At 48.5% G+C, this 12,600-nt stretch overlaps 1 long non-coding RNA gene across 1 annotated transcript in view; it reads right to left on the bottom strand.

The window, feature by feature from the left end:
- Nucleotides 1–12,600, bottom strand: part of LOC306814067 — a 323,823-nt gene that overhangs the window by 205,713 nt on the left and 105,510 nt on the right. The gene's annotated exons all lie outside the window — the stretch shown is intronic.

Here is a 12,600-nt window from a genome sequence, read left to right as displayed (position 1 = left end):
AGGCCTGCCTTGTTTTTACTCCTAACCCATCTCACAACAAAAATTAAGCATATTAAAATTGGGAAACCTAAATTAAACCAAGACAACCAGGAAAAATGCTTGCTCATAAGGCACCAAGCAAGAGCAGCCATAAGGGCAGATGGTTTGAACAAAATCCCATGGGCATTGTGCTTGGGAGGGACCCAGACAGAGGCTGCCAAACCCCAAATGGGGGACATGGCACACTGCCCTCTGCTGGCAGGAGCACCCTGCTAAGCCCAGAGACTTGGGGTGCTGCAGGGATCCAATCTCTTGGGTCAGAGACCAACCTCTAATGTCAATGTCTTGGCTGGGGCAGGGGAATGCAATCCTCCATTCTGCATACACCATCACTGGGCTAGACATGGCCTTCTGTGGAGCCTGGCTGTAAGACTGGGGGCAGGGGATAGACACAGGACACACAAGGACAAAGGTATGTAGCTCTGGAGCCACATGGGGAACCCCAGGGGGCACGAGAAGATGCCGATCACTGCAGTGAAGAAAGGGCCTCCCTAAGCTGCTCAACTCACTAATCTTGCTCCATTCAGGACAAGCTCCAGCTGACAGCACCTTCCTCCTGCCAGCACCTTTGGGGCTGCCCAGTCTCCCCAGCAAGATCCTGGGCAGGGGAGGAGTACGCTGTGGGAAAGCACTTGCCCATTCAGCTCCCATGGGTCTCTGCTGCAGGGGTGGCCCCTGGAAAAGAGCATGGATTGGGGTCAAATACAGTCCTTGGGGCTGCTGGTGGTGGAGATCCATGGGGGTGAGGGAGACCCTAGCCATGCTCCCTGATAGATGCAGGTGTTGATTTGGGGGACACCTTCAGCCCCCCCAGCAGTTTTACATAGCTCCAGTGCAGGGTGGATGCTCTCAGTGCCACTGTGGGTACTGCCCCCATGAGGAACCATGGAACCATGTCTTAGAGGTGGCAAGGAAAAAAGATGAGGGTTTCCAGCCCTTGTGATGGATTTAATTAGTATTTACAATTATGAAAGGTAGCAGCAAAGGCTTTGGGGAGCTGGGACACATACACCTTACTCTCCTAAACACTGCTTGCCCCAGCCTCCACAGAAGAGATGCCAGGGTAGATCTGCTAGGGTCTTGCTGAATGGTCACATCCCCAAACTGTCAGGAAGAAATTCACCCAATACCAGAGCTGAGGAAGGCTTTTGGAAGTGTCCTAGAGAGCTCCCAGCAGGGGTGGAGAACCTTTCCAGGTGGCCGGTTCCTTCCCTGGCTGGAGCTGCCTCTCTTGGTCTTGCACTGATGAACAGGTAGGACACAATGAAAGCAAAGCCAGTAACTGCATCCACCCTGCTTGGAGGAGCACAGGGAAGCAAAGTATAGGCAGGGAAGCAGCCCTGGAGTTTTCAGGTGTCAGTTATCCTCAGAAAGGGAAGTGCCAGCCTGAGAGGGACAGGCCATCCTTATGTGGACACTGCTGAAGGCCTAGGCAGATTTCAGCCAGGCCTTTTCTGAGGTTCTGAGTCTTTTTCTCAGGCCGTGACACTTTCTCAGCTCCAGCCCGGATTTTTCCCAGGTTGATAGCTTTCTTACAAATAGAAAGGAATTAATAAACATAAGATTAGCACCTGGTGTTGACTGTGGGACAGTGCATGATGTACGTGACATGGGATGTTTTCTCTTATTGTCCAATGAACTGCTGTCCTGTCTGAGATTCGCGAACAGTTCTATAAATATAGGTCGGGTTTTAATAAAGTGCCTTTTTTCCTTCCACCGAAGAAGTGTGTTGCTATTATTTGCTGCTTGTAGCAAACAGCGACAATTTGAGGTGTCCACCGAGATTGAATTTGACCGAGATTGCCCGGGACTCATCCTCGGGAAGTGGAGCAGCGGGAGCCGTGGCGCGGAGTCCCGCAGTGCAGAGCTGCTCAGCGCGGAGTGACGCGGAGCCGTGCGGCCTCGTCCGCGTGCTGGGAGCCCGGACAGCAGAGCCAGCGGATATGAGAGCCGTCTGGGAGCCACGAGTAGCGTCGGACTGTTTTCTCCCTCATCGGAGAGGGCTACTGTTTTTGTTTCCCCCCAGCTTCGCAGCTAGGTGGGAAACTTTGTAATAATGGGGAGTCATTTAACCAAGCAAGAGGAAATCATACTTTCAATTTGGAAGGATGTTTTGGAAGGCTTGGAAGTGGCTTTTTCTCCGACAGCATGGGGACAACTGGGAGACCAATTGTATGATGCCCTTCCGGGAGGGGACATTTTCGTTTCCTCTCTATTGGCTACTTGGGCAATTATTAATCAAAGCATGGTGGAAGACGAGAAGGGCTCTGCCTGTCAATCCGGGAATGCACAGGAATCAAAGGCAGTCTATCGCTCTGTAACCCCTTACAAGAATCTGCCGAGCCCAGCGACCCCCCGTCCAGAGACTCTTCGCCCACAGCTTCCCCATGAGAAACACCCAGTGCCCAAAGATCACACACCGCCTGTTTTTTCTTCTCCAAAAGAGTTGGAGCGACCGATGCCCGCTGCAAATAGCGGCGCGGATCACCCTCCCCCACTCACCCCACAGGAGCCTGCAGCGCCCATCCCCCGGGCGGAGGGGCTGGGAGTCACTCGATGACGTCATCCCCCCCCCCCCCCCCCCCCCCCGCCCCCACGGTCTGTGGAGGCAGCAGCAGCGGCAGTGCCAGCTATTCCTATCGATGTTGTTGTGCAGATAATTGCCACCATGGCAGAGCAAACGGCGCATCTGCATGCCGTGATGGCGCCTTTCGCAGCCGCCCAAGCGGGGCAACCCCCATCAGCGGCGGCTGTCCCAGGGCAGCCGTGGGCTGTGGGCGGCCCAGCCGCGGGGGCGGGTCCCTCACCGCCTGCAGGTCCGCCTGCAGGGGTGGGACAACAGGCACTGGCGCCTGCAGGGGCGGGGGCGGTGCCGCCTTCTGCGCAGCCCTCGGGGTCAGGCCCCACTCACCCGGAAGCGCCGGTTTCTCTCTCCGGGTCTCCAGGGATGCCGCCGGATCCTTCCCCGTCTCCAGGGCCGTGTCCTGCGTCGCTGACAACGGTGAGTGAGCCTTTTCCATCGATGCCTTCGGCTGCTGTGTCATTCCCCGCCGGGCAGGGATCGTCTTCATTGCTTCAAACCTGTACCGTCACTGCTGATGGACAGCAGCCTCTCCGCCGAAGGCGTGGTTTTGCTTCGGAAAGCCGGCGCTGCAGTGACCCCATGACAGCGAAACTTAAGTGTCGCCACAGTCTTTGGGAAGCAGTTAAAATGCGGGCATTGCATCAGGGCCATTGGGATTTGCTAGAACGGGTGGGGATGCCAAAAGTGGGTGTCCTTCGGGTGAAGGGGGTGGAGGAGAGTGTCTAGGTGGACGCTGCTGAGCTTGGCCCGGTCCCTGAGGACAACCTGCCACAGGACTGTGATGAGGATGCCCAGGGCACCGGGGGGGGTCTCAAGCCTTTCCTGTCTTTAAGGCTGTTCCAAATACGGGACAGCCAGACAGCCATGATCCTATAGCTTGGCGTGCTGTTCAGGATTTGCATTACAGGGTCTCACAGTTTGGGCTTGGCTCTACACAAGTTATGCAAATTATTAGTGTTGAATGTGGATTTGCTGGCACCTTACAATGTCAGACATATAGCCCAAGTGCTGTTTCAGCCTGTTCAATTTAGAGTGAGGACACTTGGAGGCAGATGGCTGCGAGGGCAGCTGCGGAAAATATGGTGCAACCCCAGGATGATCCCAGGTATGCTGTGGGGAGTGATGCTTTGCTGGCTCAGCATCGCTTTGCTAGCCCTGATCTTCAGGCTACCTGGAATCCTCTGATTCTTGAACAATGACAAGAAATAGGATTTGCAGCAATTCTAAAAACAATAGTGCTGCAGCTCCAAAGTCAAAATATGTGAAAATTATTCAGGGTCCTAGAGAGCCATTCTTACAGTTTGTTGAGAAAGTAGCAGCAGCTTTGGAAAAGCAGGTTGAGGATGATGCTCTAAGGCAGCTGTTATGTAAACAGCTGGCCAGAGACAATGATAATATTGATTGTGCAAAAATTATACAGGCTCTGCTGGGAGACCCCTTGTTGACTGACATGGTTCAGGCATGTGCTAATGTAGGTGCCATAGATCATGTGATCTCTGCTTTAGCAGCTGAAATGTGGCACCATCAGATGATGTTGGGGGGTGGTCAACAGAAATAGGGGAAGAATAAAGGCAGAAATAGGAGGAAGCCACAGCAGCAGAAGGCTGATATGCCTATCTTTTTGTGTGCTAAGTGCAAAAACCCAGCTCACTATGCAAACCAATGCAAATCAAAAAAGCCTGTTGCTGGCCAGGGAAACAGTCAGATGAGTGCTCTGGGGTGCAGCGCTCAGATACAAGCAGTGCCTCAAAACCCAGTGCTGACACAGGTTTCCTCAGCCAGCATGCAGCCTTCACCGGGGACTCCTCTGGTGTGGATGTACACACCACAGCCACAGTCGTCCTATGTTGTAATCCGATACCAGAGGTATAAGGAATATCTTACCTGTCCCTCCTGTCCTTATCCTATTGGCAGACGGCCAGAGATCCCCTCCCTGACCCTTTCATAGAAAAAGCCAAGATCTGAGATGCACTTCCTCTTTTGCCCTGCTACCACCATGCAATAAAGAAAAGGCAAAGAGCCACTCTTTTGATCCTAGTGCTTGTCTCATATGCTAGACCTAGCTTCTTCTTATTGATACAATAGGAAGAAGTTACAGTTAGTAGCAGTTGGCGTTGCGACGTTGGGGCTTGTATTAAGAATCCACAGATAGCTGGAATCCCAGTTTCAGGATTTTCCGCTTATTTGTTCGATCAACTACCTCCGTGCTTGGTAGCTGTGTTTATACAGCCCCAGGCAGGAGGACAGAGCCGGTAGCTTGCTTTAGCGCCGAAGTAAGTCGGCTCGAAGACAGGCAGCTTTCACGAACCACACAACAGCCAGGTCTGCAGGACAGGTAAAGTCCCTCGTGGGAGGCGTGAACCCCAGTGCCTCTAGGAAAGGGGAGGGGGGGTTCCCCCATGCAGACTGGTGGCGGGCTCGGCGCCAGGGCGGGCTAGCAGCCTGGAGCGCCTCAGCAGCAGCCGCGATTTCAGCGGGGCGGCTCCTCCCCAGTTTCCGCGGAAACCGCAAGAAAAACCCGTTCGGAACGCAGCTGCTCACGGCTCAGGCATTGTGCAGTGACTAGGAAACCCCCCGAAAGCAGTGCAAGGCTGCAGGGTTCCCCAGGCTTGGCACGACCGGCAGGACGCGGGACACGTGGCGTTTCGGGTCACAACAGAGTCGTGTGTTTGTGTGGGGTGTGCGTGGAGGTGAGAGGCGTTGTGCAGCTCTCTTTGGGACAACAATGGGCGCTGAGTTAACTGCATATCAAAAGAGTGTTTTTTCTCAAATTCAAGGAATTTTGCAGGCTGAAGAAATTACAGTTTCTAAAAAGCGGTTAAAGTCTTTTGTTTTCTGGCTGTTTTCTAAAATTCCAGACTGCAAATTACAAAATATAAATTCAGTTTCATTTTGGGATAATGTGGGAAAATTATTAACATCTAAAGTAGAAAAATCTGACTCTAAAGCTGCTGTGCTTTTTCCAATATTTTTACAAGTACACAAATGCTTATTGGAAACCGAAAATAAAAGACAGCCACAAACAAATTCTTTAAACCACCCTCCCTCCTCTCCTCCAAAATCCCCTGTCCCTGGAAATAGTGAAAAAACAGAAATACCTCAGGAAATACTAAGCTCCCCCCCTCCACATACCCAAGTTCTGAAACTTTTAAACAGCCTGCTACAGGATTCTCTGTGTTCCCGTCTCTTTCCCTCAGTTTACCTCAGAATAGTTCGGCAAGAAACTTTCCTTTGTCTCACGGGGGGAACCGCGTGTCTAATGGTGGAAACCACGTTTCGATTTCTTCATCTCTTAACCCTTTCTCCTCCTCAATCCCCTTCCCTGCCCCCCTTCCCCCCACCCTTCTGACCCGTTCCTGCTACCCTGTAACTACACCAACAGGTTTGGCTAGTCGCTTCTTCCCGGCTCAAGTTACAGCTTCTAATCCTTCTGATTACAGCGAGTGCCAGACTGAGTGCCCGGAGGCTACAGACAGTCAAGGAAAAAAAAAAAAAAAATCGGTTAACAGCAGGGACTCTGTCCCTCCGGAGGGAGAAACTGCATTGCCTCCCAGGCTGATAGATAAAGATACACCTAGCCCTAAAGCTCAAAACTTGGAAAGTTATGTACCCTCTGTTGCTCCTGTAGTTTATATGGATAGAAAAAATGATAATAGAGTTTATCAACCTTTGTCTTACCATGATAAGAAAAAAAAAATTTGTAAATCATAGAAAAATTTTGGCCATGAAAGTGAAATTTTTAAGGGCAGGATGAAAGCAACTTTTACCTCAAATGAATTAGTACCCCATGAATTGAAGGACCTTTTCAGGTGCTTGGTAACTTCCTCAAAATATGATTTATGGTTTAATATTTGGAAACGTTCTTTAATGGTTTCTTTTAACAGAAACTCACCAAAGCCCTGACAATTCCAAAGATTATATTGATGTTAAACAATATGCTTCTGAGAATTTTTTGCAGTTCGTAGATAGACTTCGCTCACAAGTTAAAAGGCAAGTCTATGATCCAGTAATCCCAGGCCAGCACCATCCAAGCCTGCAGCAGCTGACACACCACAAGCGAGGAAGCACCCAGTGTCACCTGAACAGCTACAGCATGTCACCTGCTTCCAGTGTAAAAAGCAAGGACATTTTGCTAGGGACTGCCCTCTTAACCAGAAAAAGAAAAAAAAAAAAAACAAACGGGTAGAAAGCGCCAGCTCGCTTTTAACATTCAGTGCTATGACACAAATGCAGCGAGTACTACTGTGGAAAAAGCCTCTCTCTTAAAAACAAAGGGGGGGGATGAGATAAAAGGTGTGGGTATACAAAACAAATTAAATATCAAATGTTCTATTAACCAGATCCAGCAGCCTTGTGGCCGTGTCAGGCTGGAGACTACCAAGGGTTTTCATTTCAAGTCTACTGTCTGGACAATTGTAACAGTGGACCTGTCAAGCAGCATATTAGACATGACGGTATTTCACATGGAAATGGAGAGTGAGTAATTTCGTTGAGGGAGACACAGCACACACACCCTTAGAAATTGAAATAGCTCCTATGATTATGAAAGAAAAAATATCCTGTCTCATAATATCTTGCAATATTTAGATGATGTATTAGTGTGTGCTGCCAACAACTTAATACTCCAAAACACGCTTGACCTAGTGGTTAAAGTTTTAACCTCTGCTGGATTTCAATTGCAGGAAAACAATGTTCAAAAGATGCCCCCTTGGAAGTATCTGGGCTTGGAAATTATTAGAGGCAGGCTCACCGTTATCAGCCTGAGTTGCCTTTCAAATTCATTGTTTTGGGGAAACTTCCACACCTGCATGGTCTAATGTTCCAGTGAATTGAGGAGCAGAAAGATTCACTCTTAATCATGGAGTGGGTCTTCCTCTCCCACCAAAGATCCAAAACCATCACTCAGCCACAGGAACTTATGGCTCAATTGATTCAAAAGGCAAGAATAAGGCTGCATGAACTGGCTGGTTGTGACTTTGTATGCATCCACCTTCCGGTAAAACTTTCTGAGGAAGGGAGGAACTCTCCTGAGAGGTTAACAAAAGAGATGTTTGAATATTTGCTACAAAGCAATGCCAGCCTCCAGATATCTCTGGATAGCTACAGTGGACAGGTATCAGTCCACGGCCCAGCCCATAAGTTGTTCGATGAGGAATTCCACCTCATCCCTAGTGAGAAGAGGAGCAGGAGACCACTCGAGGCACTCACAGTGTTCACAGATGCATCAGGGGTCTCTCATAAGTTGGTGATGACTTGGAGAAACCCACAGACTCAGCATTGGGAAGCTGATGTTGAGTTTGTGGAGGGGTCACCCCAAATGGCCGAACTGGCTGCAGTTGTGAGAGCCTTTGAGAAGTTCTCAGAGCCTCTTAATCTGGTAACAGATTCAGTTTATGTTGCTGGGGTAGTGTCTAGAGTGGAGCAGGCAGTGCTCAAAGACATCAATAATGAGCAGCTCTTTAGGCTGCTGTCAAAACTAATCTATTTGGTTTCACACAGAGAGCATTCCTTCTATGTGATGCATGTGAGGTCACACACGGATTTGCCAGGTGAGATCACAGAAGGGAACCGTATGGCAGACACTCTTGCAGCTCCAGGAGAAAAGGCTGTTCATGTTAAACAACACCTAGTGCAAGCCTTTTCAGTGCTGGGGATCCCTAAGGAAATCAAAACAGATAATGGCCCAGCATACATATCCAAGGAGTTCCTAGAGTTTATCCAGCAGTGGGGAGTGGAAAATAAAACTGGCATCCTCTACTCCCCCACAGGTCAAGCTGTGATTGAGCGTGCCCACCAGATACTCAAACAGGTCCTGGTTAGACAGAGCAGTTCCACTGTGTGGATGTCTCCACAGCAAAAGCTCTGTAAAGCCCTGTTCAAACCAAAGGTCCCTATAAGCTTGTTACCTGGGGACGTGGTTATGCGTGCGTATCCACTCCCTCAGGCCCTCGGTGGATTCCCCAAAAGTGGGGAAACCTTTTGTTCCAAAAAAATCCAGCTCCAGCAGAAGAAGGTGAGAAGCAAGTTGCCATTGCTTCTAAAAGAAGACGCCGCCGGAAAGAAGAGGATAATTCTTCATTAAGAAGGACCTTCCGGCAGACAGAGACTTTAATGTGATTTTAAAATGTTTAGTTTTTCCTTTTAGAGAAAACCTACCCTCCACTCAACCCCGGAAAAAACCCCTTTAAAGTTGTCTTCTTGTTAACAAAAATCAGAAAATAGGTTCAATGAACTGTTTTAATGCTGGGGGTTCTCAGGGTGGTGGACTTCTATTGTTAAAACAATTTTGTTATTCTTTGTTGTTATTTTCCTTGTAATAATGGCATTCGGGATACTACGTCACTTAGTGTTCAAAGCTATTAATGGTATCATTCCTTCTACCTCTGAAGTCAATTGCATAGAAATGAAAAACATAGAACAATCTAATTCTCTCAACAATTACAAAGGGTGGTCAAAATCATAATTCCAATCAAAGGAAATTTAATATCTTGCCCTCACTTAAACAAAAAATGGTGAGATGTTGTAATCCGATACCAGAGGTATAAGGAATGTCTTACCTGTCCCTCCTGTCCCTATCCTATTGGCAGACGGCCAGAAATCCCCTCCCTGACCCTTTCCTAGAAAAAGCCAAGACCTGAGATGCGCTTCCTCTTTTGCCCTGCTACCACCCATGCAATAAAGAAAAGGCAAAGAGCCACTCTTTTGATCCTCGTGCTTGTCTCATATGATAGACCTAGCTTCTTCTTATTGATACAATAGGAAGAAGTTACAGTTTGTATCAGTCCTAGACTGTTGGGGTGCACAAGGTTCCTCTGGATGCCTTTGGGCCAGAGGCTGAGTGACTGCTCATAGGAAGATCTAATGCTGCTCTCCAGGGAATCTTTGTTCACCCAGGTGTCACTGATGCTGATTTTACAGGTCAAATTTTTGCTATGGTTTCCACATTATGTCCCTTGTCACTATCCCGGCAGGAACTTGTATTGCCCAACTTGTGTTTTTTCGTTCATCTGTTCTCAGGGCTGATCAACGAGATCCCACAGATGGTGGGTTCAGATCTACGGGACCACCCCAAGTCTTTTGGGCAATGAATATCTCTGATCAGCACCCACAGATGTTGTGCACTCTGATGATACCAGGCGCCACCCCACCTCAAATTCAATTCAGAGGTTTGAGTTATGGCAGCCAGGGGAGTGCGCATTGAGACAAATTTCTGATCGGGGTCACTGAGATGAAGGACAGGAATTATCCTATGGTGCCTTTACAGTGGTTGACTGATACCCCTGTTTGGCAGAAATAGTGGCTCCTACCAGAAGTTAAATTAATAGCCCTTCGTCAATTGGTTCAAATGCAGTGATGGAGAGCATGGGGGCATTGCAGCCTGGTATGCCTCCGCCCACCGTGCTCCCCGCTGGATGGGACATTTTGGTCATTGACTTGAAGAATTGCTTTTTCACGATCCCGTTGTGTCCTGAAGATAGGCCAAAATTTGTTTTTACAGTGCCTGCAGTGAGCAATTTTGAGCTAGGATAGGGATATCAATGGAAAGTCTTGCCACAGGGTTGCCAAGTAGCCCAACTCACTGCAGCAGGCTGCAGCAAGCTCTTTTACTCATCAGGTATACCAAATGGACCCTTCCATTGATATCGCTGTGTTTATTACCACTCCGGATTTACATCCTACTGGTATCATTGGCCAGTGAAATGACACATGGTCTGATCCCTTGCACATTCTGGAGTGGGTCTTTTTGCCACATCAGCTGCAAAAGACAGCAAGGACAGTGTTTGAATTGTTTGCCAGACTGATAATCAAATGCCGTCAACGATGCATGCAATTGACAGCAGCGGACCCCACAAAAATTGTATTTCCTGTGGAGCAGGAGTTCTTTGAAGGGGGATTTCTTAGTAGTGTTTCCTTGCAAAGTGCGCTGCTGGATTTTACAGGGCAGATTGCTTGTCATCTGCCCAGCCATAAGCTACTGTAAGTAGCAAAGACAAGTTGTCTTTGAGACCCAAAAATAGTCAGGTGCCAGTGCAAGGTCCTACCATCTTCACTGACTGGTCAGACAAAATAGGGAAGGCCATTGTTACCTGGGAGGATGAGTCTGGTTGGCAGATGCTGGAAGGCCATGAGACAGGTTCTGCTCAGATAATTGAGTTGAAAGCAGTCATAATGGCATTCCAACAGTTTTCTCAGGTACCTCTGAATTTGGTCAAAGCGTGTTCTTGACAAACAGAAAAGGGGAATGGCTGGTGAAGTAGCACACAGCCGATTGGAAAAAGCTTTGTACACCATAAATCACCTCACTGTGCCATAAGATTCCAATAATCCTGTTATTGTGACTCATTTTACTTCCTTACAGGCTGCAGATGAGACACGCATGCCTCAAGCAAAGGTCTTCATAAGGGACTTGACCACGAACAAGTGGGAAGGCCCACATGAACTCATCATTTGGGGTCGTGGGTATGCTTGCGTCTCAACAGATCCTGGGGTAGGCTGGCTACCGGCAAGGTGTGTCCGCCCTGACCTGTGATATAAGAGACAGGATGCAGCCGAGGCACAGCCTTCAAATGCTGACCAACATGCTGATCACCAGCCACATGGTCCCTCTACGAGCAGAGGATGAACTCTTTCTGTTCCCTTGGAACTGTTTTAAGTCATTGAGACATTGTTAGATAAGTTTTCTGGAATGTATTAGAAATTATAAGTCTGGTGAATGGTGGCGGGTTTTTGTTATTGTATTAGAATTGGTTTGCAGGGAAAAAGCACCAGGTGTGAAGATTTCCCTGGGCACTTCAGTTGTCCTCAGGTCTCCTGAGTGGTGTTTGTTCTCCTTTGCAAAGGGCCCTGCGGGGGATTACAAACACTTCTCTTTCTTTTCTTTTTTAAACTAAAAGGGCGACTTGTGGATACTGCTGAAGGCCTAGGCAAATTTCAGCCAGGCCTTTTCTCAGGTTCTGAGTCTTTTTCTCAGGCTGTGACACTTAGCTCTGGCCCAGATTTTTCCCAGGGTGATAGCTTTCTTACAAATAGAAAGGAATTAATAAACATAAGACTAGCACCTGGTGTTGACCATGGGACAGTGCATGATGTACGTGACATGGGATGTTTTCTCCTATTGCCCAATGAACTGCTGTCCTGTCTGAGATTCACGAACAGTTCTATAAATATAGTTCGGGTTTTAATAAAGTGCCTTTTTTCCTTCCACCGAAGAAGTGTGTTGCTATTATTTGCTGCTTGTAGCAAACAGCAACAATCCTTAACCCTGCTGCCATAGACGATGGCCAGCGTTTTCTCTGCAAAGCAGAACAGAGGTGGCATAAGAACAGGGCAAGAGTGGTGCTGGCGGGCAGACATCTCTTAAACAGGATGGAGGACCTGAGAAGGGGCTACCCCCACTTCCTAGGGGCTTACATGTTCTACCACAGTAGGTGTTCTTTTTCCCCATTCCTATGCACTAGTCCTCAATAACAGTCCCATCCTTCTACCATTTTGAGACAAGACTTGCATGTCTCCCTTCTCCCCTTAAATCTAGGCAGGTTGAGGAAGTCCTCCTAGGTCTGACAAGCTTTGGGGCTGAAACTCACATTGCTCAGGCCCCACATAACTCCTACCACAGGGGAAGTTGCCCTCTTCAGTGTGGCTCAACCCCAAAAGACTAGGGCACCCTTCTGCCACACAATCAACATGTAAACTTTGCAGAAATCCTCAGTTCCTGCACCCTCTCCAAGTCAATAGCACATGACCGTTCTGTGCGTCTTACGGCCATTGTCTCGAACAGGCTCTCCCCTTCAGTTCACAGCTGGGCCATATCCAGCATGCCACACTGCTCCTATATACATGATGAGACTAGATCCAGGGCTTGTCTCATATAAAACACTGAAGTACAGCAGTGCATTTCAGAGAAGGGAAAATAAACCAAGGAGCAAGGCAGTAACCTGTAACCAGAAAGGATAAGAACTATGATCAGAACCCAGCTA

The sequence above is a fragment of the Erithacus rubecula genome (genome assembly GCF_903797595.1).
Source record: "Erithacus rubecula genome assembly, chromosome: W".
In the NCBI taxonomy this organism is placed as follows: domain Eukaryota; kingdom Metazoa; phylum Chordata; class Aves; order Passeriformes; family Muscicapidae; genus Erithacus; species Erithacus rubecula.
Note: the sequence above shows the minus strand (reverse complement) of the source record. Positions and strands in the feature narration are given on the sequence as shown.